This window comes from Filicampus tigris, chromosome 1 (genome assembly GCF_054856515.1).
Source record: "Filicampus tigris isolate MCC_2025a chromosome 1, RoL_Ftig_1.0, whole genome shotgun sequence".
Taxonomy (NCBI): Eukaryota; Metazoa; Chordata; class Actinopteri; order Syngnathiformes; family Syngnathidae; genus Filicampus; species Filicampus tigris.
The window spans coordinates 9,067,136-9,073,291 of record NC_141217.1 but is presented as its reverse complement, the minus strand read 5'-3'; positions in this window follow the sequence as shown (position 1 = coordinate 9,073,291).

The window sequence follows — 6,156 nt, the reverse complement described above, 5'->3', positions numbered from 1 at the left end:
GCCCACTCAGTCACACCGTACCGGCCCCTGCCTAGGTCTGACACTCAACTATAAATATCCCATGAATGCACAACCCAAAATGCATAAATGACTCACTGACATGCAGTAGATGATTTTCCCAACAAAAAGTTAATTATAGTTATTTACCGTGAACATGCTTGAACATTTGTTACCTTCCCCCCCCCCCAAAAAAAATTTCCACATATATTTTGAAGAAATATTTTTTTCATTGTGTTTTTATTCAACATTAATTCTTCAAAGGATAAATCACTCGCAGAATTATTTACTTAGCAGTGACCGTTCATTTGATGGCACCTCATTTGATTGACTTTCACATTATTTTAACTAACATTGTATTGTATCACATGTGTTAAATGTTGACTACTTGGCATCCATTGCAGCCTGATCATCCCGGAAGGGTTATTCCCCCATCTGTGGTCCCTTCTCAAGGTTTCTCATTTTCCCGCGCATGTTTTTTTTCTTCAGTTTTTCCTTCCCTCATGGGGATTAAGATCAGGGGCTGTCGTTAATATTTTGTCAACTACGGGCATGTAAAGCCCTTTGAGGCTTTCTCGTGATGCAGGGCTATATAAATAAATTTGACTTGACTTGACTGTTCAACAATGCACATTGCACACATACATGTGCACACGTATATTTTAAAATAAATGCAGGGCCCCAATAATTTTAGTGGTTGAAGGATCTAAATCTATATGAATGGCTTTATATTTGCCAACAGGTTAACCAAAAACCAATATGGCAATTACATATTTACGGACATTGCATAATCAGTTAAAAGTGTTAGAGTCAGCGTGCTATCTGACCATTGGATCAGCTGGAGAGGATCAGCCCTACAGATAGAGCCAACCAGGGAGGAGCCCAGCCCACATTATGTTTGTATTTTGAAGACAGGATAAATGTGATGGCTGCATGTTAGACCATGCCCCCTTTTCTGCCCTCGCCCGTCTCGAGTGAGAGCATTAGCGAGGATGGAAAAGCTGCCCAGATCTGATCATTGTATGATTTCTGAACTTCAGAGATGGAAAAGAAAACAGATGAGAAAATTCATTCGACTTGTGTGAGCCTTTATTTAATTTGGATACCTTCTTGAAAGGTCCGCTGATAGTGTAGTGGTACACACGCCTGAGTTGTGTGCGGGCAGCGTGGGATCGATTCCCGCTCAGTGACAGTGTCTATGTGTGCCCTGCGACTGGCTGGCGACCAGTTCGGGGTGTAGTCTGCCTTCGCCCATTGACGGCTGGGATAGGCTCCAGCAACTCCCCGCGACCCTGTATAGGATAAGCGGTTTGGAAGATGACATGACATGACCTTCTTGAAAGATAAAACGAACACGCATTGAGGAAGTAGTTGTTTTGTAAATTGCTAATTGGGTTTATGCCCTCGAGACCCGCAAAACATTCCAATCTGGTAATAGTCATTTTCAATGAAAACATTTTCAAGGACCATATAAAACAGATGATTAAAAACATCACAGTTTACCATAGCTGCACTTGAACGAGCCATGGCCGTTTGTATTCCAACAAGCATTACTGTAATTACAATTATGATAGTAACGACACACAGCAGTGTCATAGCATTTGCTATCCATCCATCCATTTTCCGAACCACTTTTCCTCACCAAGGAGGCCACAAGTGTGCAAAAAGTTGTGGTTAGTTGGGGTCTGTGCATTACTGGTCATCATAATCTGGCGATGAAACTTCACTTTGTGTTATAGATCTGGCGTTGAAGGTAGGGAGGCGCCTCGTCAGTGGAGTTTGAGTGGTTAGCATTTACCTTAGCCTAGCCGCGTAGCCCATCAGGGCAGCCCGGCTTGTTTAAATTGCCTCCGCCACTTACGGTGCCTGACAGACCGGACAATAATCCACACAGGTCCGGCTATCTAAATGCAGTAAAACGTCAAATTTGTCCATTTGTACTGTAATCCAATGTCGGTTAAATAAAAAACAATTATAGTATCCAGCAGCAAAGATATAGGTTCAGTTCAAAAGGAAAATGCACAGCTTTTTCATCATCACACTCCGGCGTCCGTCCAAGTGCTCCGGTGGCTGCCTGAAGCCGCTTCCCCGAGGCGGAGCCACGACTAACGGGCTAACGGGTGATTAACGGGTGACCGCCAAGGCAACCTCAGCTGTGGCTCTCAAGCATCAATTAGAATATAACGTCATGTTCTATGCGTGTATTAGTCTCAATTGCGTTGCCAGACTGAAAAAAAAAACATAACGTATCTCTGGTATTTATTGTTCAGGGGGCCATGCCAAATGTGAAGGCAAGCCGTAGCCGGCCGAGGGCCGTAGTTTGGGGATCTCTGGGAATTACAATTAAATAGCCAAGAACACATTGAGCTTGCTTATTTTGCTGCGTGAAAAAATGGAAATCTTTCATTAGATAAAAACGGCATTTTTTTAGGTACATGTTGAATATTGCAATAATATTGATATTGCTATAATCAACATCCATATCGCATGTTTTTCCAATATCGCACAGCCCTGTTGTGAACCCTTGGAGAGATTTACAGTAAATCATTGATAACAATGGTGAGAAATTATCAACAAGATCAGTCAACACATAGATGAATAACATATACGATTAAAGATCATTTGAGTAAATTTGCTTATTTCACAACTGTTTATCAAATTGGCTGACCTTCATCAGTACCCAAGAAGTAGCTCTCAATTTCAAAAAGTTCGGTGACTACTGGAAGAGGTTACAGTTCATCCAACACACAAAAAAATGGATGGATTTTCCCCCATTTTTTAATCCCCATACATCACAGTGGTAAAAGTGGTTAGCATGTCTGCCTCACAATTCCTAGATTTGAATTTCAGCTCTAGCATTCACATGTGGAGTTCTCCCTGTGCTTCTTTGGTTTTTCTTCAGATACATTGGCTTCCTTCCACATTCCAAAATATCATTTTTGGATGAATTAAAGATGCTAGACTATCCATAGTGTGAATTTGGGTGTGAATGCTTGTTTGTCTATACTGTTTATGCCCCGTCCCTGACTGGCAATCAGTGCTGCCTTTAACCCAAAGACAGCTTGGATAGGCTCCAAGTCACCCACAATTCTAATGAGGATTGCCATTAGGATTTATTGAATGACAGCAATAAAACCATAATTAGCCTCCTTAATGAGATTAATTGATGCCAATATAGTGTTGCAAGTATTGTGACAAGATTGTGTATGATGTATGGGTGTCGTGTGCGTATGCGTAAGGAAGAGGGCAGTAGAGAGTAGAGGTGCGTGTACGCTGGTGTGAGTGCGGAGAGGTACAAGCGAGGGAATTAAGAAAAGTATAAGAAGCAAGAGGAGAAAGTGTATAAGAATAAAGCGAGGCTGCAGTACAACCCTTGTCCCCCTGTAGCATGTAATTGAGCTAGTAGTGCAAATAACAGTAGACGTATGCAGGGGCGGAGCCAAAACGTAGCTAATGGGTGGGCCTGGAAAAATCATGGTGGGCCTGAACATTTCTCCCACTGAGCACAATCCTCCTGTCCCGACACATCGCATATTCAAATAAAACGACAAACTGAATAATATGAATTTAATGAATATTCCTGGGCGGCACGGTGGTCGACTGGTTAGCACGTCCGCCACACAGTTCAGAGGTCGTGGGTTCGATCCCGGCTCCGGCCTCCCTGTGCGGAGTTTGCATGTTTTCCCCGTGCCTGCGTGGGTTTCCTCCGGGTACTCCGGTTTCCAAAAACATGCATGGTAAGTTGATTGGACTGTCTAAATTGCCCCTAGGTGTGATTGTGAGTGCGGATGTTTGTCTTTGTGTGCCCTGCGATTGGCTGGCAACCAATTCAGGGTGTCCCCCGCCTACTGCCCAAAGACAGCTGGGATAGGCTCCAGCACGCCCGCGACCCTTGTGAGGATAAACGGTATGGATAATAAATGAATGAATGAATGAATGAATGAATGAATATTCCTTAGACCAGTGTTTTTTCAACTCTGTGCCTCGGCACACTGGTATGCCTCAAGATATTGTCAGGTTTGGGAAATTATCTAATTTGTGTGCCTGTGCGGTCTAGCGCCTGGCAGTATAGTCATGTCTGTACTGCATTGTAGTACTCTTCCATACCAGCAGTTGGCAGCAGCAGTAGCAGCAGGTAGCTAATTGTCCTTGTTTAGAGACAAGCGAATTAGTGACACATGTTTATCCAAACATGCCCATGTTTCACAATGAGTAAGTATCAATATGAAACATTATGAAATACTTTTTTCTTTGTGTTTATTTAATTCCTATTCAAGACGTTATAATATAACATCATTCTTAAATGTTAAAAAATGCTTATATAAACAATATAACACTTACATTGTTAAAATAAGCTTTTTTTTCCACAATTTCAGCTGGTGGTGTGCCGCGGCATGGTTTCAATGAAATAAATGTGCCTTGACTCAAAAAAGTTTGAAAAACACTGCCTTAGACAACCAAAATTATGACATTTTTAATATTCAATAAAATAAAACAAACACAACGAAACACTAATTCAAAAATCATTCAATAATAACTTACTAACCATTTAAAAGTATATATTTTTTTCATGAAGCCCACTGGATGAGCAGTCTGTCAATCTGGGTGGGCCTGTGCACACCCAGGCCCACCCATGGCTCCGCCCCTGGACGTACGTGTGCCTCACATTATTGCATGGGCATTTGTCATATGTATGAAACACAGGCACGTTCGCCTAGGCAGCTGGTGTGGAGTGATGCAGATGAAAACTGGCTGTATCAAGTTAAATAACGCGATCAGGAGGAAAATAAAGACACAGATTAGTGATTTCTAACATTGGTCTACAGTGTACATAATATGACGAAACAAAAAAAAAGAAACCCAAAACAAACTTGTTTTTGCATGTCACGTGACATATACATAGTACAGTACTATGTAACTACGTTGCAGCAGTTGAAAAACTACATGTATTATACACAGTATATATCAAGCAATATAGCATCTTGTTTATTCATTTATACATTAAAAAAATACAATAACAATACTCACCAACAATTGCCAAGCCGTCTCTCTTGATCTTCGTCGCCAGCGTCCAGGGTGGGAGAAGGATTAGCTTCCCCCTCTTCGACTTCAGGCTCGAAGCAGTATGGTTGAATTCTGAACTGTCTGATAGCTTGGCCTTCTGCTTCGTCATCGGTAGAATCGGAATATAAAATCTTCGACTCAGAACTAGTCAGAGCTGCTACGTGTTGAGACGTTTTCTAGTTGACGGTGTTAATGTCGGCAACAGTCGAAAAAACTGGCGCCGATCCTTGTTAAATTAATGTGCACAATTACTCATTCCCACTTCAGTCTCTGTAAATATCCCGACTAGTGCTTTATGCCCCATACGTCCTCACTGTGGACTGCAAAGAAGCAGAGTGCGAGTGTGCGGGTCCTCCCTGCTCCACCTTTATCTGCTCATTTCCACGTTTCCTCATTGTCATACATGGAGAGGCTGATCTTTGTGATATGTTGAAGTGGTCATTAAGTAGCACATAAATTTTGGTTGGTTTTTGGACGTTATCAGCGAGTTATGTACAATGCAATGGACAAACGGCGATTGGTTCCGGTCGTGACTCTCACCCAGACATGGGGAGGGGCGTGGCCATATTCCTCATTAAAAGTGGCCGTTATTCATGTTGTAACATATTTCCTAATTTCTCCCAAATCCATTCATCCATCCATTCATTACCCAATCCGCTTATACTCCCAAGGGTCGCGGGCCTGCCGTAGCCTATCCCAGCTGACTTCGGGCACAAGGCAGTGTACACCCTGAACTGCTTGCCAGCCAATCGCAGGACACACAGAGACAAACAAACGCACTCTCAATCACACCTAGGGGCAATTTAGAGTGTCCAAATAACCTATCGTGCATGTTTTTGGAATGTGGGAGGAAACCGGAATACCCGGAGAAAACCCACGCAGGCACGGGGAAAACATGCAAATACAACACAGGAAAGCCGGGGCCCAATTCTAACCCACGACCTCTGCAATGTGAGGTGGACGTGCTAACCAGTCAACACCGTGCCGCCCCATTTCTCGAAAATGATTGGATTAAATAGAAAATGACAACTCGTTTCATTTTCGTGATCAAAAAATACGGTATATAAACTGAACTTGTTAGTGAAAAACATGGCC